This window comes from Octopus bimaculoides, chromosome 1 (assembly GCF_046866305.1).
Source record: "Octopus bimaculoides isolate indiv1 chromosome 1, ASM4686630v1, whole genome shotgun sequence".
NCBI classification, from domain to species: Eukaryota; Metazoa; Mollusca; class Cephalopoda; order Octopoda; family Octopodidae; genus Octopus; species Octopus bimaculoides.
Window position 1 is genome coordinate 38,673,472 of NC_142928.1, and position 25,610 is coordinate 38,699,081.

Below are 25,610 nucleotides of genomic sequence, written 5' to 3' on the forward strand. Positions count from 1 at the left end.
TAAACTGGTAGGGTTTTATATGAGAGAGCTTTCCCAAGCCTTCCTGTTTGCTCATTGTCTACCTTGTTGATAAATAATGTAAACTCTCTATAATAAAAATGCCAAAACACTGACTTAGGGAAGGTTGTTCTAGCATCAAATATGACTTTACACATTTACAAAGCCTCTATAAATGCATGGAATCAGCTAGCATCACCCAATTACATGATTTCAATAGTTGTGGTATGCATCAGTTAAACAATAATTCAGAATGTTAATATATATGGTCTAGTTATTTTACATTTAAAATAAAAGAAAGTAATGTCAGTCTATACAAAAAGTCCAGACAAACACACTATTTGTGAGGAACTTTATATTCATATTCTACTTTTAGAGATAATAAAAAACGTAACTCCTTAACTATTATTATAGCTGTCATGATTATAACTAATTTTTGTTATGAAAGCATGTTCTTATTGCTGTTTTTCAATTATGATTTAAATAATTTAGAATAATTAGCCTATAGACTAAGGAAGGTGGAAATAAGATTAAGATTAGCAGAAATATGAGAATTTAATGTAAAGATAGGATGTCACCAAGAATGGATCCACTGCATTTCATTATTAATTATTTATGTCTATATTTTCTCATTATAAAATCTATTGAGGAACTGCAGGAAATATTTCATACCTGGAAAGCTGAATAATTGTTTTAAAGAACTAACAGTCAATAATGCAAAAATCCACTAGTTTCTAACAGAGAGCACAAAATTGAAACAGAGTATGTTGAAACTCAATACTGAATACTCAGTGAAAAATATGGGTACACAAAGAATCTGATATTTGTAAGAAGTGATTCTACCTGGAGTCCAACGGTCATAAATAGACTGCCCAGTCTATGTTGGAATGAGGTGAATGGAAGAAAAGGGTCAGTGACATCAATAGTTGAGGGGCCCTATTGGAAGAGAAAGAGTGAGTGATGACATGGGTGGAAATCGAACCAACATAGGCCTTTTTGACTTCAGGTAGCAGGAGTGGACAGACATGCATAGATGTGTGAGCTAGGAAGGGAATTAGCAGTAGGTTCTAGAGATAGGTTGGAAGGGTACAGTGCATCTCAGATTTAACCCATTTAGACAGTCAACACTGAGAGGCAGGTGAACTGTTCTTCCTCATATTACAGTTCCTTCAAATTACAGTCTTTACAACAAGCTTGATTGTTGCCAGAGCAGTTGGCTGGCTTCCATGCCGGTGGCATCTAAAAAGCACCATTCGAGCATGATTATTACCAGTGTTACCTTACTGGCACTTGTGCCAGTGGCACATGAAAAAAACGAAACAACTTCACAAAACCAAACTGAACAACAAGTTTAATGAGAAATATTTATCTATATTTTCTACAATCATTGCATTTATGTCTTCATATATAGAAATATTGAGGTCAAAATGAAGTAAATACTATATTGTTTAATGCATAAAACAAAGAAAAAAAGACTATAACACTTTGGTAATGTGAAATATTTAGTTTTTAATTGAAAAGTGTAGCTCATTTTTTAGAACCAGAAAAATAAATGTCACATGAAAGTTTTTTTCTGTGGCCAAACAGCTTTGAAAAAAGTCATTTAACTATGTTAATAACTCTTTGATGATGACCAACAAAAAACGATCTTTCAGTTAAAAGTCATAGAGGCATTCTGAAATAAGCAGCCATAAATTGCCTGCCCAGACACAATAAACATTCTTTTTAACAGGAAAGCAACAGAAATATTAAATATAGATCTGATGGAATTATATTGCTTACACATTTTTTTACAGAAAAACTTGTATAACATCTTTGTTGACAGAAATGACTACGTGTATATTGCAACAATAAGCAAACATTGACCCTTAAACCTACATTGCATTAGTCCACAGCAATATCTGAATCTATTTTGTAATAATTCTAAATTGTTATCATGATAAAAGAAACTAGCTAATAATTTCATTAGCACTATTGACTGGTCATAGAGTTGGCCATATGATTTACCTTTATTCCATTCCTAGGAAAGACATTTCTTTAACTGCAGTAAAATCTCAAAGAACTAAAATTATATATTTTATGCTAGAAAGTTAAGAAAGCATTGCATGCGAGATGTATAACCTGACTCAACCAAATCTCTAAACTAGACAACTGGAAAATTATATTTCTATCTGTTATATACAAAACCTTATGTTCTAGCTACCTAAATATTCAGTCTAAGGAAAAAATTACAGCCAGAAATCTATGATTAATTTTTGTTTTTTACGTTTTAAACCTTCCAGAATTGTTGTGCCAATGGCCTGTATTATTTACATATAGCGTGTGGTACAGATATCTAAACAAGTAAAAGAATGAAAGAAAATACAAGAGAAATAAAACAGATGGCTATGTAGTGAAAGAGGTAGAAACATGTATTTATATCTGTTTTGCCCAAACACAAAAAGACAAGCGTAAAAGAATGTATAATAGAAAAGAGTTATACATTATACTTCTTGTCATAACAAACCAGACATTGATCTGTTTCCTTTCTTCCTTCTATAAAGGAAGAATTTTCATTAGTTCAAGCATGGCGATTATGCAAATGATCATTCTGCACACATGGCAACTCACTGAACAGAATAAAAATTATTAAATTAACCATAAGTCACTTGTGGCATCTTTGTATTTCATTGAAAAAACACTTGCAGTATGTTGTTTCAATTTTCATGTCAACAAAAGCTAAATTTATCAAAATTTCTTCTGGCTACTGTAAAGGCAGTCTCCAACATTTTAAATGTTATTTCTATGTTTTTTATTTTACATTTGTTTATCTGTATTTCTATGAAATGATGCTGCAAATCCTATTTTAACTTTGTTTCTTGCAGAATATGTTAGCTTTCTCTAAGGCATATCCTCAATAGCATTATTGTAACATTGACAAATTTTACATTATTCTATATCACCATTTTCATTACTCAATCTGAAAGTTTCAAACTAAAATTTATTCTCACAGGACATTTAGCTTGATTTTTATGGCTCACAGGCAACTTTAAAGCAATTAAAATTTCTTCCATAATCAGGTTTGTTGGTTCTGAAGTTCCTGACATTTCAATAGGATGTCCATTGAGACAATTGATTTTTCTGTTGTTGAATCCTTGAATTCAAGAGAAAACTATAAGATTGGTTTTATGAAGGACATGAATAGCAATAACACAGGTTTCTGAAAGGATATAAGGGAAGTAGAAATATACAAACTTCTCTGAATAAATATCCTCACTTTATTGGGATTATATTTAACTTTTTAAAAATCAGTTTTGCATTTACTCTTCAAGACTTGAACCTGTGGTAAAGTTCTGCAAATCTGGATATTTGCATCATATTTTGAAGCAAGCTACAGCTAAATTTCCTGTCATACTAATAACAAATTATTGTACATATTTTCAGCTGGATTAATTGAGTGAAGGAAAATAATGTACCTTGCTTGAGGCAGAAAGCTTTTTGGATGAGAAATAGAACAAATTAAATCAGAAACCAATGAACATGTTAATGTGCTGAACTAATTAGGAATGATAAGTGTATAGTGGCTTATGAAAGCATCATTGCCATTCCTTATAATGACAAACTTTATGTTTTACTTATGAACAACCAAAGGAAAGAATAAAAAACTGGATAAATTCCATTGTTTGCTTATGCATTATTAATGTTTATTGAATTTCTTTTTCCTTCCTTTCTAGAAAGACAGCACAAATTGAAAACTGATTTGATATTCCAATAAACAACTTATGCGATATTAAGCTAAAACTGAAATTTCATAAGAATTTCAGTATAGTATTTCTGTACAGTCAGTGAATCAACAGACATTCAATGATATATATATATATATTTCCTTTCTGGTTGCTGGACACAAGCTGCTTAGCTAATATTAGCATAGAAAAGGTATTGGTCAACCAAGGTGTTAAGATACAAAATTGTTGCGTAAAGATCAGTACAGTAGAACTATATAGTTGTTAAGTGAATTTCTTAAACACCCAGCCATGCTTGCATCTATGTTGTTTTTCATATTTTACTGATTACAAGCTACACATAAATTTTTGTTATATTTTTCTGTCCTTAAGTAGGCCTTATTAAATCACATAAAGTTGCTATTGTTCAGCAATTTGAGTAATATTAGCTGTTATTTCTCAAAGAGTGATTAAAAACACTGAATTTACTTTGCTGGTTTGGATTTCACATATAGAAATATGAAATAAATGTTTTTTTGGTGAAGCAGCAATTTTGTGAATGTGAAGTTAGTCATCAAATCACATAACAGAGAAGATTATTTTAAAATACAAGATCTATTGCAATCATGTTTGATTCAAATATTTCTCAACAGTTAAAATGTTTGTGTATATATATTCTGTATGCATCCTTAGTTCTTTAAGCTCATAATAACCCTGAAGAAGAATTCAAGCACAATAAAACCTATGCCTATATATATATTCTGTATGCATCCTTCCAAGAAAAATGTTAACTTTAGTTCTATAAGCTCATAATGACCCTGAAGAAGTTAAAAATGATACCATTCTCAGCATAGAACCAAATGCTTAGAATTGCATATCAACTAGGAGCTAGAAATGAAACATATATGTAGGTTTTTTGCATCTCCCATTTTCTTTTTGAGCTTTACAACTTTTAATTTATTTGTATAGTTTTTTTTTTATTTCAATATCTTTATACGCTGGCCAAAATAAGTTTAAGACCGGTGATGACAGTTCTATTCCTTCATTAATTTATTATTAACGAAACTGTATAAAATAATTTTACTTTTTACAGTTTGTGTAGAATTTTTTTCTCTTTCCTATGATAGAGGTGTTGTATATTTTTCTCCAATTTGAATAATTTTAATGCAAAATTAATTGAAATGATTAAAATTTGTTGGCAAAATAAGTTTAATACTGTACCAACATTATTTTGTTTAAATTGAAAATTTATGACATAAATGATCAACGAACAAAAATTTATTATTAGTATCTAGTTCTATAGCCATTAATTTCTATTACAACCTTACAACGGTGGGGCATGGAGCTCGACAGATGAGCACAAAAATCACTTGGAATGTTCTACCATATTTCTTCCATAAAATTAGATAATTGAAACAAATTTGTTGGTTTTTTTTTAACATGAACTCTTTTAGAAACATAATTGCATAAATTTTCTATTGGATTCAAATCCAGGCTCTGTGGAGGCTACTCAATAACCACCATATTATTGTGCTCAAAATATTGCAAAACTTTCCTAGCCTTAGGAACGAGGCAATTGTCGTGCTGAAAAATAGATCTCAGTGACATCTGATTATTTAAATATGGCAGCACATTTTCATTTACTAATTGCAGATAGCCTACACTGTTCAGTCAGCCATCAACTTTAACACCTGGACCAACACCTAAGCTGCTGAATGCAGCCCACAACATTACCCCTCACCCCCACCCCCACCTACCACTTGCACCATTTTCACGACACACTTTGGATGGAATTTTTCAATTGGACGGTGTCTAAGTCTTTCTGTCTGATCCAAAGATGCAGAAATGGGATTCGTCACTCCAAATAATTTTTGAACAGTCTTTGGCCATCCATTCAATATGACTTTTAACAAACTTGATCCACTTCTGCTGGTTCATCTCAGAAATTATCGGCTTCTTTCAAGTAATCTGGCCTAACAGTCCAAATTCTTTTAGGCAGTGTAAAGCTGATGTCAGTTTCCTCAAACAATTGCTTGCAAATGTCCACTGCTGTTAGTATTCGGATACCTTCAGAGAGCCTATGAATTCACCAATCCATTTGTACTGTTGTTTTTCTCAGAGTGCCCATTCTTTGCTGATCTTTGTATTGGCCAGTGGCTTGGTAAAGCTTCCATGCTTGAACACAACCCATTTTGCTGCATCTTAATTGCTTGCTAATGTCCATGAATGACACATTTTGCTGATGAAGCAACATGATCTTTGATCTAATAACTGGACTGATATTACAATGCTTTCCCATAGCGAATTAATGTGTAGCAATGCTCGATTATTAAACAAAACAGTGCAGTAAGACCAGCCATATCCATTTGGTTTATTAATTTGCATAATCTTAGTATGGTCTTAAACTTATTTTGCTGACAATTTCTAATTATTTGAATTGAAATTATTTGAAATGTAGAAAGATATATAATGCCTGTATCATTTGAACGAGAAACAAATTCTACATAAGCTGTAAAAAGTAAAATAATTTTATACAGTTTTGTTATATATTAATGAAAGAATGGAACTGTCATCATCAATCTTAAACTTGTTTTGGCCAGTGTATCATACAATAAATTATTCATACATACATTTTTCTCCATTTCCTTTCTTTCAGGTCATCAAGTATGAAATTTATAGAAAAGAAAAAAGTTTACTAATGTTTTATAAATACAAGGAAAAGTTTTTTTCATCAAAGTATGCACCCATATTGTCAATACACTTCTGCCACTTCAGCGGTAGCTGGTCCAACCCAGAACTGTAAAAACCTGGCAACCTAGAGTCAATAAAATCTTGGAAGGCCTGCTTTATAGCATTGTCGGAATTAAATTTTTTTTCCTATCAAAAAGTTATCCAAATTCTTGAAGAAGTGGTAGTCAGTGGGGGTAAGACCAGGTGAGTATAGTGGATGATGGAGAACTTCCAAATCCAACTCCTGTAGTTTCACCAATGTCATTTTTGCAATGTGTGATCAGGTGTTGTCTTGCAATAAAATAGGAATGGATCTGTTGACTAATCTAGGCTATTTTCTTGTAAGCTTCTGCATCATTTGGTCCAATTGGCAGTAGTATACTTCTGCTACAATTGATGAGCCAGGTTTAATGAAATCATAATGGATCACACCTGTGCCAGACCACCAAACACACACCATCGGCTTCTTTCAATGAATTTTGCTTTTTGGACTGTATTTTGGTGGCTAATCTTTGTCCAGCCATTGTACTGAACGCTTACAGTTGTTGTATTGGATCCATTTCTCATCATATGTTGCAATTCCATTAAAAAATGATCCATTTTTGTAACATAATGCTCTTTCTGATTTCCTTTGAGTTCATGTGGAACCCAATTATCCAACTTTTTCACTTTACTGATTTGAATTAGGTGAGTCAATATTATTTGCCTGCTAACACAAAACAACAACAATAATTCATAGGCACTTTGAGATGGATCTGACCCAACGGTGGCTTTCAGTTCGTCATTATCCATCTTTCTTTCTGGTCGACTGCGTTGCTCATTTGTGAGGTCAAAGTTACCAGAACGAAATTTTGCAAACCAATTTGATACTGTCTGCTGTGTAATAACATTAGAATGAAATACTCCATTAATATTCTGAGCTGTCTGTGATACTGTATTTCCTAGAAAGAACTCATATTTCAAAACTGTACGAATTTCTGACTTATCCATCTCTAAACAAAAATAGCAAAATCGATTTATAGATACTTTATAAAGCACAAAATGAATTAGAATAAAGAAATAGATGCGTCAGCTTTCTAACAAAAAATAAAGATTGTCAAAATATAATAATGGCACAAAATTAGCAGCTGGCAAAATTTACCTATGCCTTACTACAAATTTCATACTTGACAAACTAATGTATATATATGTATATCATCACCATCATCATCATCGTTATCATCAACGTCAGCATCATTTTACTTCCCATTTTCCCATGATTACACTGGGTGAACGAAATTTATTGAGGCAGGTTTTATACAAGACGACCTTCCTGTCACCAGCCCTCAGCTATTTTTAAGTACATATGCGTGTATATATATATATATATATATATATATATATATATATATATATATATATATATATATATATATATATATGTATGTATATATCGTCGTCGTCGTTGTCGTATAACGTCCGCTTTCCATGCTAGCATGGGTTGGACGATTTGACTGAGGACTGGTGAAACCAGATGGCTACACCAGGCTCCAATCTGATTTGGCAGAGTTTCTACAGCTGGATGCCCTTCCTAACGCCAACCACTCAGAGAGTGTAGTGGGTGCTTTTACGTGTCACTCGCACGAAGGCCAGTCAGGCGGTACTGGCAACAGCCACGCTCATCTCGCTCAAAAAACCTCATGTGTCACCCGCACATGAGCCAGTCCAGGGGCACCGGCAACGATCTCGCTTGAAAGAATTCATGTGTCGCCCGCACATGAGCCAGTCCAGGGGCACTGGCAACGATCTCGCTCATATATATATATATATATATATATATACAAATATAAATGTACTTGGAAATTATGTATATGGTTTGCTTCTTTTATAACACATCACTCAGAAGAAATCAAATGTAGCAGTATTATATATGGAGATTTATTCAGGACTGGAATTAATAAACAGAATAACAATTTATGATGAACACAAAATAAGATGCTCCTTCTATTTTTCATACAAAACATAATTAGTTATTCTGTTCTGCAATTTATAGTTGTATGTTTTAGAACCACAATGTTTCATATGTCTTTGACTATAGCAATTGCTAACTGGTACACACTACAGTGTAGCACAGCTTTCTACAAATTGACTGGAAGAGATCTATTATATAAAAGAGGTTTAATGGATTAATATTGTTGTAAATCAATACAATACTTATGAAGTAACTGTTCTTACATTTATAGGTTGATTTAATGTGCAGAACAGTGAAACCTATCCTTTACACTTCCAAAGACCCCTTTTATTTAAATGAATTTTTGCATGGATTCCAAGTTTTTGAAGGTCAACTTAATAAGTTGATTTTATTGACTAACACAGACACAGGCATGGCTGTGTGATAAAGAAGCTTGCTTTGCAGTTATGTGGTTTCTGCTTCAGTCTCTCTGCATGGCATCTTGAGCATTTGTCTTCTACTAGAGCTCTGGGCCAATTAATGTCTTGTGAATGAATTTAGTGAATAGAAACTAAGTGGAAGTCTATCATGCATATGTGTGTATGTGTTTGTGCTTATTTTTGTCCCTCACATTTGACAATCAATGTTTGTTTGGTTATGTCCCTGTAACCTATTGGTTTAACAATAGAAACTAATAGAGTAAGCACAAAGCTTAACAAGTAAGTACTGGAGGAGAATTTTTTTTGGCTAAACCTTTCAAAGCTGTTCCTCATCATGGCCTCAGTTCAATGACTAAAACGAGTAACAGATAAATGATAGCAATAAACTTGTTTACCTAGTTTCATCATTATCATTTCACATCCGTGTTCCATGCTAGCATGGGTGGGATGGTACTACAAGAGCAAGGCTTATGTGAATGTTTTGGCAGGATTTTTACAGTTGGATGCCCTTCCTAACACCAACCACTCAGCAGTGTGGACTTAGTGTTTTTTTTTTTTTTATGTGGCACAAGCACAGGCAAGATGAGTAGTGCTTTTTATGTGACACAAGCACAAGTGAGATCAGTTTTCGCAAGGTTTTTTACAGCTGGATGCCCTTCCAGATACCAACCACTTTACAATGTGGACTGGGTACTTTTTAGTGTCACCCGCACTAACAGGGTCACCAAGTACTTGCAAGACAAAAACTTTTCAGAAGGGAGGAGCCATTGCAGGAGGTGATGAGGAAAAGGTTATAATGAGACAGATACAGGTGTCTTGCTGTAGAGTAAATACAAGGTTACCCAGTCAGAGAGAGCAAGATTAGAAATGAAGACAGAAACAGGTGTGCTGCCACAAAGAAAATACACTGTTGTCCAACCTAAGGGAGGTGTAAGAGAAGAAGAAGAAAACGAAGAGAGAGAGAGAGAGAGAGAGAGAGAGAGAGAGAGAGAGTGGGAGACTGTAGGATGGAGATGGTGGCAAAATGCTGAGCATGCTCACTAGGAACAGGGATCAGAGTATAAATGAGATGGTTGAGTAAAGGAAGAGAGAGAGATATAGATAGTGGCATGTGCCAGGGCATACTCTTGAGGTTCAAATGCCCTAATGTAAGTGACAAGATTTTGCAAAGGGAGTGCGAGTAAGTGGCAAAAGACCTGGGTATGTATAGAGTTGGAGGAGTTACTGGAAAGCAATGATACAGAAGAACTGAGGTGTGAGTACAGGATTGGGGAGTGAGAGCTAGGCATAGTGAATGAAGGAAGAAATGCGAGAAAAAGAAGAGATGTAGATTGGTTTGTTGGGGTAGAGTGAGGGAAAAGTTTTCTTGTTACATGAGGGTGGAACACCCAGGTTGGGGGTTAGCAGATAGCAATAATAGAGTGAGACAAGGCATGTGGGTAGAACATATAGGTTGAGAGCAAGCAGAGAGTAATGATGCAGTGGCAGCGGGCCAAGAGCGCAGGATTGGGGAGTGGGTGGTAATTATAGTACATGAAGCAAAACTGTGAGGAAGAGAAGGGATGTAGAGACATAGTTTGGTTCATTGTGGTAAAGTGTGTGAGAAGTTTTCTTATTAAGTGTGGGTGGAACATGCGGCACTTCTAGAACTCAATTTCACTGATGTGGGTGAGTCTTCTCAAGAACTTCATATTGCCACACATCTTGGTCTATGTTCATTTCCTCCATAGTCCAACTTTCTGAGATCAGTCCTTACCACTTCATCTCATGTCTTCCTAGGTCTCTCACCCACAGGTACCATCCACTTTCAATGATTGGCACTTCTTTATGCAGCTGTGCTCATTCATACACATCACAAGTACAAACCAACGTAGTCCTCTCTATTGCCTGCTACATTTGATTCCTCTTATGCCCAACTTTTCTCTCAATACATTTGCACTTTGTTGTACATGTGCACTGATGTTGCACATCCAACAGAGCATACTACCTTCGTTTCTCTCCCATCTATGCATATCTTCGGCATTCAGAGCCCATGTTTCACTACCATGGAGTATACACAAGCATCATACAGTCTACCTTTCATTCTGAGAAAGAGGCCTTTTGTTATCAACAGAGGTAATAGCTCTCTGAACTTCCTCCACCCAATTCTTATTCTAGAAACAATACTTTCAGAGCATCCTCCACCATTGTTGATTTGGTCACCTAGGTAACAGAAACTATCTACAACCTCAAGAGAGCCTCCAAGGCATTTAAGAGAATCTAATTCCTGCATGCTTTTAGTGCTTATTGTTCCTGCACATCTGCCACATACAAAGACTACTTTATCTGTTAATCTACCTGTGATACTACTATGTGTCCATAGTTTACACTGGGTGCAATAGAAAGAGAGAGAATGGAAGATAGCAGGAGAAAGTTGGTGGTGAAGTACCAGGGCATGTTCACTAGGGACAAGGATCAGGATATCAATAAGATAGTAGGGAAGAGCCCCACCTATTAGTTTTGTAATGAAGAGTAGAGTAAACCTGACTGAGCAAAGACCATTTTGAGAAGGCTCTAAATGATTGCATTTGTTGTTCAAATATAGGCACAGGAGTGGCCTATGTGGTAATAAGTTTGCTTCCAAACCGTATGGTCTCAGGTTCAATCCCACTGCATGGCACCTCGGGCAAGTGTCTTCTACTATAATCTCAAGCCAATCAAAGCCTTGTGAGTGGATTTGGTAGATGAAAACTGAAAGAAGCCCATCGTAAAAATATATATATGTATGTATGTATGTATGTATTTGTGGGTCTGTGTTTGTTGCCCCACCATCACTTGTCAACTGATGTTGGTGTGTTTATGTCCCCTTAACTTAGCAGTTCAGCAAAAGAGACTGATACAATAAGTATTAAGCTTACAAACAGTAAGTCCTGGGGTCGATTTGTTTGACTAAAGGTGGTGCTCCAGCATGGCTGCAGTCAAATGACTGAAACTAGTAAAAGAACAAAAGATGTTCCATGTAAATTTTCTAGATAGAATAGAAATAAAGACCTTGCTTCATCTTTATGCATTGAACGTTTCATTCTTTTACATTTGATGCTAATTAGGTGACTCACTAGATTATTTATTAATCATGTTGGTAATAAAATATACTATATCATTAATGTTTACACTACCTGACAGAGATGAAGAAGAGTAACTCATTTCTTCTTCTTGTTGGTACTATAGACAAAGAAGTTTTTTTATATATGCTTTGGAGGTAGGAAGCAGCCGCCATGACCTTTCCACAATATCCAAGACTGGCAAGATAAAGTTATTCTCAGATGAAAGAATGCTTGCAGCATGGTGGAATCTGCTAAAGACAGCCATGTATCAAATGGTGGTGTTAAAATAGGTGATAATTAAGATTACTACCTAAGAACAGAAACAATGCCTCTAGTGTGCTTCCACAGAGTTTCTGTCAACCCATTTTCACTCATGATTTTAGTTAGCCCTACTAAACATCTTATCTATGATGTTTAAAATCTTACCAGTAGAAGATAGTTGCCTACAGTTCCATGCAGTGAATTTGAACCCCAAGCTACATAGATGTAAAGCAAAGTTGTTAACTACACAGCCATACCTCCATGCTGGATCAAAAAGCTACAAGATACATTGATTGCTTCTGTTTTTTGAATTCAGTATTAAAGCCAGTAACATAATAGGACAAATGGCTGAATACATACTAAAACCTATTAATCATCATCATCATCATCATCATCATCGTTTAACGTCCGCTTTCCATGCTAGCTGTTCAAAGTATTTTAGTTGATTACAACTATATCATAGTACTTGCAAGGATATAACTCTCAAACAATACCCATGCTTAACTATTATTCTATTAAACTAAAAGGATGCAAAGCTTTTTAAATTAGTATACTTTAAAATTAAAATTTAAGAGCATTCCAAATTTAAGTTGTAAAATTACATATGCTGATATATATCAATATGCATTTTGTGTTTGTGTAAAAATTACTTATTTATTCTGAAATATTTTGGACATATTTTCAAATTAATTTATCTCTGAAAGCTAAAGTATCTTCATTGCATTAAATTTTCAATTACTCTTGGACGTGCCTTCAAATTACACTAACTATTAAACCTCTATTCTAAAGGCAAAGGACTTTGACTAGCAACAAACTTCTTCATGTTAATTGTCTTCAGCTTTCACACCTATTTATAAAATTTCCTTATCAACTAGACTCAAAGAAAAAAAAAAATAACAAACATGAATATTTTATATAAAACTACTCAAAAAGAATTATATTTAAAGAAACCTTCTTGCAACCATGGTCTTCAATACATTTAAATTCAGTGTTACTAAAAGAATGTTAATCCTTTAGCATTTAAACCAGGTTATACCAGGCTCAAATATTCTATCTACTTTATGTTGAAACTGGTCGAATCTGGCCTTTCACACCTACCTTTCAATGTCATTCTCATAAGAACAATGTCATCAAATAATAATATCATCAAAATAAATTTAATATATAAGCATTACATTTAACAGAGTAATCTAAATGCTAAGGAGTTAAAATATGTAGCAGTGAGGAAACAGTAAAGTAGTAAACATTGGCGTAGGAGTGGCTGTGTGGTAAGTAGCTTGCTTACCAACCACATGGTTCTGGGTTCAGTCCCACTGCGTGGCACCTTGGGCAAGTGTCTTCTACTATAGCCTAGGGCCGACCAAAGCCTTGTGAGCGGATTTGGTAGATGGAAACTGAAAGAAGCCCGTCGTATATGTGTATATATATATGTATGTGTATGTGTGTGTGTGCATGTTTGTGTGTCTGTGTTTGTCCTCACAACATCACTTGACAACCAATGCTGGTGTGTTTACGTCCCCATAATTTAGCAGTTCGGCAAAAGAGACAGATAGAATAAGTACTAGGCTTACAAAGATTAAGTTCTGGGGTGGATTTGCTCGACTAAAGGCGGTGCTCCAGCATGGCCACAGTCAAATGACTGAAACAAGTAAAAGAGTAAAGAGTAAAAGAGTATTGCATTAATATGACTCTGCATTTCATAAAATGATGTCAATGGAAAACTTTTCTCAAATTTCCAATGTCTCAATAAATCAATACTTTCAGTGGTAATATTTTTAAATAATTACTTTTTCTATATCTTCAGATTAGAAAATTAATACCCAAATAAAAGTTATTTCAAGAGTGCAAAAGTTATTGTTAATTAAATTGATAATCACCTGGGTGAGAAACTTGTAAGAAATGCATATTTTAGTAAGGGAATGATGCTGGCAGAAAATTGGAGTTTGGTGACTGAATTTAACTGAGGATTCAAATCAGCTATTAAAATGTAATTAAAACAATATAGTTTTTAAAATATTGCAATTTTTGTTTTTGTTTTTTAATGGCAAATTAATTCAAGTATATAATTTTCCCCCAATTAGAGAATTTGAATATTTTTTTCAAGTTTCCAACTATATACAGCAATTTTATATTCATTGTGGTGCAGTGTTGTCTTCATTTAAAAGGAAATTTTGTCAACAGAGATTTTGCATCTGTGATAAAATCACTGTCTCAAAGACATAATATTATTATATATTTGAAGACCAATCTGAATATGTTTACAAGATTCTTTTTTCGTTGAAAATTAAGTCCACGTTTATTTGTTTTAGATTACAAAAACTTCCTTCTGAATTATGTCAATGGCAATATAAGAAGATATTTCTTTTGTTAGTATCTTTTTTAAGCAGAGATGATAATTATATTTGTTTACAATTAATTAAGTAGAGCACTCTTCACTTCTCATAGTCAGTATGCAAGAAAATACAGATGATACATGTAAAAGAGCATATACAGAGAAATGTTTCAGACATTCAATGTATGTATATATGTGCATATATGCATATTCTTTTATTCCTTTATTTGTTTCAGTCATTTGACTGTGGCCATGCTGGAGCACCGCCTTTAGTCACACATGCACACATAAATGCATACATATATATATGTGACAGGCTCCTTTCAGTTTCTGCCTACCAAATCCACTCACAGAGCTTTGGTTGGCCCAAGGTTATAGTAAAATATACTTACTCAAGGTTCCACGCAGTGGGACTGAACCCTGAACCATGTGGTTGGGAAGCATTCTTATCTCACAGCCATATATATATATATATATATATATATATATATATATATATATGTGTGTGTGTGTATATGTAGGTTTGTAGATATATATAAGTATGTGTATATACATGTATGTATTTATGGTTGGATGTATTAGCACAAGAATCGATGATATGCTCTATTTGGATTTTCCAAGAGCCAAAGCACTAAAGTAAGCTTGAGACTGAAATGTTCAAGTCCCAGTATAATTTATAGTTTTGTAAAAGCTACAAATATGAGATTTTGTGAGACAGCAGATTCTGTCAATGACATAGATTTTTAAAGAATAAGAGGTTATCTTTTGTGTGTGTGTTTGTGTGTGTGTGTGTGTGTGTGTGTGTGTGTGTGTGTGTGTGTGTGTGTGTGTGTGAAATAAAAAAAAAAATGTATTCTGAGAGTGTCAAACACCATTAGATCCCTAGACGTAAACTGGTCTATGCACTCTCAATAGCAGTGAATATTATCACTGGAATAATACTATGTTGCCATAAATGTTCTATTTTGGCAGGGTCAGAGATATTTTTCTTTACTCCTTTCATATAAATAACATACAGAAAAACCAATGTATTAATGCTATCCTATGATAATAATGTTCTGACAATACCACTTCTTTCTCAAAATCTTTGTACTGGCATTCATCTCAAATAATTCCTACTTTACACTGTTTCTGATACTCTTTCCTAACTGACAACCACTTTAACATTCTGTCTCTTTCTTCAGATACATTTAAAATGCTTCTCGTCTTTTATTCTCTCAGCTTCTTGTTAAATTGGTCTTTTCTTAAGCCTGCATTTAACACTGCTACTAATGGGTACATCTCAGTGGCTGACTTGAAATGTCCCCAGGGTAGCAAATTGATAGAATCCAATGTATTATGGACACAGGTCTCCTGAAAACTATACATTATAAAGCTATTTACTTAAAGAATCTGCCACAGACAATTAGGTATTATCAATAAGAACAGTATTACAATTGGTCACATACTTAATGAAAATTATTGTAAAATTTTTCAATGAAGGCTGAGTTTAGCTGTAGACTATATATTGGCTATATTCAACAAAGTGAAGGAAAACTGAAAGTATACAAGAGGGGGCGAAAACTATTTAAGGGATGTATTGATAGTTCCAAAATGGTTATGAATAAAATGGAGTTTGAAGTAGAAAAAGATGTAAGTTATTGGATGATAGCAAAGTGGCAAAGAAGAGTAAATACACTTTACATTCAAGACATTGCAGAAATTGCTTTATGCAAATTATTGCCTTCTATTTACTCATTATATTCAAATATGAATGAGAAGCAGCCTGGGGAATATAAGCAATATCGAACACACATACATAAAGTATGTGTTTTTCCAGTTTGTGGTCAGACAGCGATTATAGGCATAAGAGAATATATTTTCATTAATTCGCCTGTGAATTAATGAGAATATATTCTCTTATGACTATAAGCACAGTCTGCCTACGAAGGGACAAAACACATACCTTGTGTATGCATGTTTGATACTGTTTACTCATTATAATTTCTAGCACATATGTCTATAAGCTGATATTTTATTCCATTTGTATATACGGACATACAAAATAAATTCAAGCATGTTCATTTCTATTGTTCAGATGAAAAACAAATGCTTAACTTTTAAAGAAGGTATACATTTCTGTTTCCTTAGCATGTAAGGGTAATTTTGGCATCCTACTTTCTTGCCAATCAACACACTAAAGGAATATACATGAAATAAATACATGTGCTAAATGTGTGCATGTGCCATTGTGTGCATGTGGCCATGTGTATGCATGTTGTATTTGCTTAATCCCAGATGTAAAATATATAATAAATATTAAAGAAGTTTGATGCATTGAACTTCTTCATCTGTCATACATCAACCTAAAAAACTGTATTGAATGTTAAAGTTGTTATAACTCTTTCCAGCATAGATCATCTATTATTATCCATCATGCTAAGTTTTCTTTGAAATTCTCGTTGAAATAAGATGGGTTGTCTTTGAAATTCTCAGAAAAATATGAGCCTCTGTAAACAAGTAGCAATTCATTTGTTTCTTTCTTATTCTCAATTGGGTTAGGATAGTGGTTGATATATTGTATCTCTATAAGGAAGATTTAGTAGAAATATGATCCATTGCTAAATATCTGTTTCCTATCTCACACTACCCATGAAATGCAGCTCATCTCTCTTTTGTCTCTCATTTTCTAAATGTGCTTTGAAAATGCTGCGATATTTTCTAGGTTGTGATTTTGGAATGAGTTATTGAGCCAGTACAGGCAACATTAGAGGAGTGCTCAAATAGCCTTATATAACTTGCTGATGTACTGACTGTAGAGTCATACTGCTATGCAGTGCTTCTCTAATAATATATGCCTTTTATTGGGAAAAGCCTTCTGTTTCAGCAATTGCATGTTTTCTCCCTTTGTGCTATATTCCATTTCAGTATTTTTATATTGTCCTCTTAATATAATTAGCACCCCCAAATAACTGGAAGCAAGATACTAAGGCAGAGATGAAAAGTCAAGGATCCAGTTGGAGAGAAGCAGAAATAGCAGCCCAGAGTAAAGTCATTGTTGGCCTATGCTGCACAGGAAGTGAAGGGCTTAAATAAAATAACACATATATGCATTTTGCATTTACACGCACATACACACATAGAGCATTAGGGTTAAATTTGGCGATTTTTTATGTCTCTCTTTTAGAAGAACAGCTTGATATATTGGTGAACAGTCAACAGCATTGGAGAGCATAAAGAATAAAGTTGTAGTTGAGAAAAAGTTAGCTGAAATGGCGGACTGTACGTCATCTGAATATTGGTTTTGGTACAAGGCTAGCAATTTTGGGGAGTGGATAAGTCGATTACATCGACTCCAGTACGTGACTGGTACTTATCTTAGCAACCTCAAAAGTGTGAAAGTCAAAGTTGACCTTGATGGAATTCGAACCCAGAATGTAAAGATCGATAAAGTGTCCCCTAAACATTTTGTTCAGGATGCTATGTTCTCGCCTGCTCACTGCTTTAAGCCATTTGCATTTTGGCAAAGAGTTACTTGTATCATGATGAATACAACACTGTTACACCACTTGTAATACTGATAATGGAATAACATTACATATCTCAATATATCACGGCTTATAATTTGATGTTTGATGTTTGGTACAATTTCAGCATCAGGTTATTGAAGGACTATATTATTTATTCACTTATGCAATCAAGTTGTATTGGAACATTTTAACACTGATCCCTAACCAAACTGTATTCTCAGAGTATATTATAATGGCAAAGATGCATTAGTGAGTAAAACACTATTTGTGGATTGATTAAACCATAAAACTGCTGGAAGGATCATAAAGCATTTAGGGACAATAAGGTGCAATTTGAATTTGTGCCTAATTGTAGAACTAAAGTTAGTAAATTTCAATTCAGGCAAGTTGTAAGTTAATCCTCTGTTTTGGTTAGTCTAAAGAAAGTTTGTGCTTATGCTTTTAAATAAGTCTACTATGTGGAAGAAATTTGATCAATATATTGGTAAAAGTTTAGCCCGTTAACATTTGGATTACTCTGTCAGATGCAATGTGTATTTATTCACATTGTAAGGCAGCAAGCTGTCAGAATCATTAATGCACCAGGCAAAATGCTTAAAAACATTTTGTTTGTCTTCATGTTCTGAGTTCAAATTCTGTGAGTTTGACTTTGTCTTTCATCTTTGTGGGATTGATAAAACCAGTTGAATTCTAGGGTCGAAATAATGGACCTGCAATCCAACCCATCCCACAATTGCTGGCCTTGTGCCAAAATTTGAAACTTGTTTAATCACATTGCTCTTATTTAATCATGCATTACCTTGTAACTTCAAGATTTTGGTAGTGTAATTGTTGATTGTTAGAATGAGAGTGTAGGTAGGAGGGAGAAGCCAGTTTGAGCATAAACAGGCAGATATGGCTGGTTTAAATGCTAAAGGGTTAAACTATATACCTTGTAAATATTTAGTACATAAAAGGTTGTGGTAAGATACCTGTCAGAATGATTGGAGTGTCATATGTATGAGTGTAATTAATGTCATAGATATCCATTAGAAGAAATTTGATAAATGGAGTAAATACGTTTTGCTAACTAGTTTACTTGAAGTAGTAGCAAAGAAAGTATAGCTAAAATAGATAAAAGAACTTCAAGAGGTTCTTAAAGTTTTCCTTTGATGTAATTGGCAGACTAAATACAGCCTAAGAAACAAGGTGTTAAGTGAGGTATAAACATCAAGTGTAGAAGACCTGAAGAGGTGGAAATAAACAAGTTAATTATGATCCATTGGATATGAAAAAATTGCACAGTAGAGTGAGCTCAAATGAGCTGAGATATTAGCTGACTATTAAAGGCATGAAATGGTGTACACAGGGGAAACAAAATTACTTGTATGTGAATGTGATGTAAATGAACAATGGATGCTGGGCGAAAGGTAACTATGAAAGAAAGTGAGATCTGGCAAAGTTAAACCTCAGAATAGGATGATGAGTGCCCCTCAAGAGATAATAAAATACTAAGATGAATGGTAATATATTACACAGTAAAGCAATCTGATCCCCTAGAATGGAAAGGAAGTTTTAAAATGATAATAATAAAATTGTATATGTATTAATAAGGAAGGAGAGAAAGAGAGAGGAAGATGCTAGAATATTATAAGTTCACATTGCTAGCTTATTAATCAACTGTCTAATCTTTTTTGAAATTAATATAACCGGGTTGAGTTTCAAAGGTAGACATATAACTTTACTAGTCTCCATATCTTGTCTAGTCATTTACCTAATTGCCAGTGTGTCAGGTTTGGTCAAATGGATTTCATTTGGAGCTGATATAGGACTACACAAACACAGCAGAAACTAGTCTTAGTTTTCCAGCTTACAACAGATACCATACCATTCTTACAACAAAGAATTCACTAGTAAAGACTTTGAACGAAGTCTTTGATGCAAAACTTCTAAAATAATATTCTTCTGGTGTTTCAAAAATATTGAGTGGGTGACAAACACTGGGCCTTTTTCTTTGATTTACTTCCACACTAGTATTAATCGAATTTGACCTTTCTTCATTGCCCTCCAAAATATGTTAATTTCATTTTCAGTACTCAGTGTAATGTAATGCCACATCATTATTTTGGAGCACTTGCAAGCAACTTCTTACTTAGGTTTGTTGCTGGAAAACTTGCAGTAGAGAACAACCATTGACATTCTAATGCCCAACATAAATGTTTGCCATGTAAGATTTGTTCCCTGGTCTATAGAGCAGCTCAAGCAGCAGCAATTGCATTTTCTAAGAGGAACAAAACCTGCTGATTCTCATGACTGAATGTAGACATTGCAAAGAATATTGGTGTGTAGTTACATATACATATTATTAAGCAGCTGTATTCTATATCATCCGGGTATAGTGTGCCCAAAACAGGCTGTCATCAAGTGGATCTATAATCAAAAGTACTCCATCTCTGACCATCCCAGTTTTTATGTAGATAATGGTCAGCATTATTCTTGTTTTAAGATAAAAGAGTGTAATTTGGGAGAATTTGGTTGATATTTCTAGTAAAACAATTGACTACATAAATAATTTCTTATTGGCAAGTCCAAAATCTGTAATAAATATGATAATTATAGCTAGGCATACTTGAATATTTATTAGTTAGATCAACTTTTAACTTGAGATAGCTAGGCATATTTTGGTAGAAAAAATAGTTGAAATGTGTATGTATAACATACGTACTTCAAAAAGCTTATGGGAAAGAGCTAGCTGAACACATTTATATTGCAGGTTTAGTTGCACATAGTTGCAAAGTCATCATCATCATCTAACGTCCTCCTTCCATGCTGGCATGGGTTGAAAGGTTTGATAGGAGTTGGCCAGGTGAGAACTTGCACCATGCACCTGTGTCTGTTTTGGCATGGTTTTTATGACAGGATTCTTTGCCTAACACCAACCACTCTGTAGAGTGGGCTGAAAGCTTTTTACATGACACTCACATAGGTGAGGTCAGTTTTGGTGTGATTTTTACAGCTGGATGCCCTTCCAAATGCTAACCACTTTACAGTGTGGACTGAGTGCTTTTTAAGTGGCACCTGCACTGGTGGGAGTCACCAAGTGACTTTGAAAGACAAGGAGTCTTTGAGAGTGGAGGGGGCATTGAAGGAGGTGATCTTGTGTCAGATGATGAAAGATTTGAGTGTGATAGAGAGGCAGAAACAGATGTCTTGCTGTAGAGGAGGTCCATGGTTATCCAACCCAAGAGAGGGTGAGAGAGAGGAAGTGAAAGAGAGGGAGAGAAAAAGAGCAAGAGTTAACAAGAATGAGGGCAGAAACAATTACCTAGAGAGTGTGGGAGTTAACAAGAAAGAAGTGTGCTGCTGTAAAGAAGTGGGCTTCTTAAACACATAGCCATGATTAAAAAGCTTTTTAAGGAACTTTCTTTAGAAATCTTTCATAAATATCATTTATGGAATAATGTTTCTACTAGGAAAGCATCAATACTGAACCCTTTTTTTCAGCTCTGAAAAAGTTAATTTAATTTCAGTAAGTTCAAAAGCCTGCTATAAGATTGCGTTCAGCTTGCTCTTTCCCATAAGTCTGCAGAAATAGTGTTATTCAGCATAACACTTTACAGCATAAATAGCCAATTCTGATGGACCTCTTCACAATAACCTCAAACTCTCTCATGAGAAATTGATCAATGTCATATTTATTTATCTCTTGATGGCATAGGTTTAAATTCTGTAAAAAAATGGAACAACATGTCTATACTGAAGAACTGCAGTAGATGTGTTTACAACATCTGCATACGGTCTATTTGTTTTCCATATAACAAAAATCAAATATATCTATTGGCCAAAATGATACCTCTTTGTAGTTACATTTGTAGAGTCTGATGTATATAAGTATGTATTTGAATAGCAGGACAGATTTCAAACTTATATTGAAGAAGCTTCTTACAACAAATATAAGAAATAATTGCAGCTCACAATTTCTGTCACTTCCCTATGTTAGAGGATGTATGAACATTTTAGGCAGGTTTAACACACACACACATACACACACACACACACACACAAACATATATACATACACAAGCATACACACATACATACACAAACACACACTAATGAATATATATAAATATATATATATACACACACACACACACACACACACACACACACACACACAGATATATATATATATATATATGTATGCATATGTATATATATATGTTGGTATATTGTGTGTGCATGTGCATGTATGTGTGCATGTGTGTGCATGTGTGTATGGGTGTGTGTATGTGTGTTTGTGTGTATGTGTGTGTGTGTATGTATGTCCAGTAATATTCACTGACCATTAACTTCATAATATACATGTCTTATTTGCATGAAAAAAGCTGATAGATTTAATTGCATAATACATTGACAGTAATATGAAATTATCACTAAAATCTCCTAATCTAAAAAGGAAGGGTGTTATACATAAAATATGTAAATGCTACTCAAAAATGAATATCTCTGAGAGGGAAGAATGTGACTTATGAGGTTATATAATGGGATTAAATTGGATAGTGAGAGGAACCATGTAGAACTGTGGAAGAAGAGAAAGTATGACAGTAGCAATAGGAAAGGAGGAGTAAGAGATCAGTAGTCATTGAGAGGGAGGGTGGGGAGAAGGAGAATGAAGATTGAGAAAGTAGTATGAAAATATCAAGGGAGAAAGACAAGCTGGTTGTAGGCATATGGACAAGGAAGTTATAATGGAGAAATTGTTTACAAGTTGACAGTGCAAGACAAGTGTGTGTGAGTGTGTGTGTGTGTGTGTGTGTGTGTGTGTGTGCGTGTGTGTGCATGTATGTGAGTGTGCATGTGCATGTGTGTATGTCCGTGTCAGTTTGTGTCTGTGTATGCATGTGCACGTGTGTATATGTGTGTGTGTGTGCATGCGTGCTTTTGTATGTGCATATATGTGCATGCATGTGTGTGTACGTGTGTGTGTGTGTGTGTGTGTGTGTGTGTGTCTGTGCACACGCATATCTCAGATAGTAAGAGAAACAGACATGTTTGGGGAGCAGACTATTTTATTTATAAGAGAAGTAGATGGAGAGAAATAAGAAAGAATGAAGCTGACACAACTTGGGGAAGGAAAGGGAAAATAAATGAAAATAGTTTGAGAATCTCTATTGTAAGGAACAGATGAAACCTCTTTTGACCTGCAGAAAGATTGTATCCCATTAAATTATGTGAGTTAGTCACTGTTCTCAACTGACAAGCAGAACAGAGTAACTTCTATCACCAGCCCTGGAGCTGAAATGTCACTGCAGGCTTGTGGAGGTTATTTCACAGCAAGCAGCTTTCTTTTCTCTGCTCATCTACATAAATAGCGTCCGTCTTGAATCTTTCCTCCCAATATTTCCTTGAATTTATATTTACATATTCATTTATTTATTTACTTCCTCTCTTCCATGGTGTCCTTAATCTGAAAAGAGCACCATAAAGGCTTCATCTTTTTACTTCTCTCAAAGATCTAATGTGTTATGGAAAAACTATCTAAAGCAAGCTGTATTAAGTAGATTAAGATTAATTAGTGTGCAAAATAAGGTTTCTAATGATGCAGTATTAGATGTGGTTTTATGGATTGTTGGTTGGTGCTCTTGCCTAGTGAAATAAGCCAGTCAGACGAGCTTTCAAATATTGGAAATACCTCAGAAAGGGGAGGGGTTTTCTACATTCCTCAATGAAGATAAAACTTTAAAATGAAAAATGTTGATATGGAAGGATCTTTTCTCCTTTGTGATTTTAACACATGTAGACTGACACACACTCTTTTCTATGAGTTCTCCAAGAGAAGCTAGCCCATGAAAGTTGTATGGGTTCTATCAAATAAAGGTATTTTGAGTAACAGACAAAATATTTTTCCTTCAATACCTGAATTAGTATATAATTTAGTGATGTATAACCTCAATACATTTAGTGTTTGGTAAAGGAAATGCATTTATATGAACAAATGATATATGTATGAGAATTAAATTATATCAAACAAAGAATGACTGGAAAATAAAAAAAATTAGTCTCATATTTATATTGATATGTAAAGGGATAAGATCACAATTAATAAAAAATCTTAGCAAATATTCTAAGATTTTTGTTTTGTTGTGTATGTATGTATGTATGTCTCTATGGATGTGCACACACATATATACAACTAAGTACAAAGCTCAATTAAATAATAAGACATCAATAAATGCATTGAGATTGTTGATCAGGAAGAAATATTTTCATACATTGTTAATGCTTTTTCCTATTACCAAATAATGTTTAAAATGACAATTTCAGAAATGTTTTATGACTTAAGTGAATCATCTCTTTACTTACCCATAATAAGACCAATACGTAAATATATTTTACTGCAGTAATTAAATAGATGAATTACTATTCAACTTACAAAAATTCTTCACAAAAGTCAACATTATTCATAGATTACAAATATATTCAAACATGGTATTCAAAGTAAAGTGCTTTGTTAAAAAATACTGCAAATGTCTATACAAATATAAGAATATCTCATGTATAGGTTGTATGTTTCATTAAAAAATAGTCTTCATAGCTTCAGTCTGCTCAGATTATATTAAATTTTTTTATACACCTTCTTGTACCTTGAATGTACACCCAAACACCTCATCTCCACCATCTTTATCTCTCTTATCTCTATCCCTACCCCTTATGTAATATGGTGTTTCCATATGTCTTCTCTACCAAAAGATACCTGTCTTTGTTCTCCTCCATCATTTTTAGATTCTCAGCATCTGGCATAAAGCCACTTCCCTTTCTACACCTCCCACTCAGGCAAGAAGGCAGTTTTATATCATCAGTTATCTGGTAATTTCACTGGTACCAACCAGTGTCATGAAAATAGCACCCTGTACACTCTATAAAGTGATCGGCATTACAATGGGCATCCAGTCATAGAAAGAAACCATTCCAAAGCAGACATTGGAGCTCAATACAGTTCTGCAGCTCAGACATTGGAGCTCAACACAGTTCTTCAGCTCATCACATCCTATCAAACCAACCAACACATGCCAGCATTTAGAAGACAGACATAAAATGATGATGATGATGACAACAACAATAACAGTGGTGGCGATGGTGGTAGCAGCAGTGGCAGTGGCAGCAGTGGTAGTGGTGATGATTTCTTTTACAAGAGAATCTTCAGGTTACACACACAGTTCCAGTTAGATTCTAAACACAAATCATAGATAAACGGTTTATGTTTATAATTGAATAGAGCAGCACAAAGCATATGAACGGATTAATTTTAAAATTAGTTCATTGTTTGTAATACAGTAATTCAAATAGGATGTAGAAGCATGAAAATATATTTTATGATTAAGATTGAATCAAATTTGTTTCCATTTGTAAAGAAATATGTGCTTTTTAGTGTAGGTGTAGGCATGGCTATGTGGTTAAGATGCTTGCTTCTCAACCACATAGTTTGGGGTTCAACCCCATTGCATGAAACTTTTGGCAAATGTCATCTGCTATAGTCACAGGCCAACCAAAGCTTTGTAAGTGGATTTAATGGAAAGAAACTGAACTAAGCCCATCATGTATGTATGACTATAGAAAAACTTCCTGCACTGAAATCCCCTCTGAC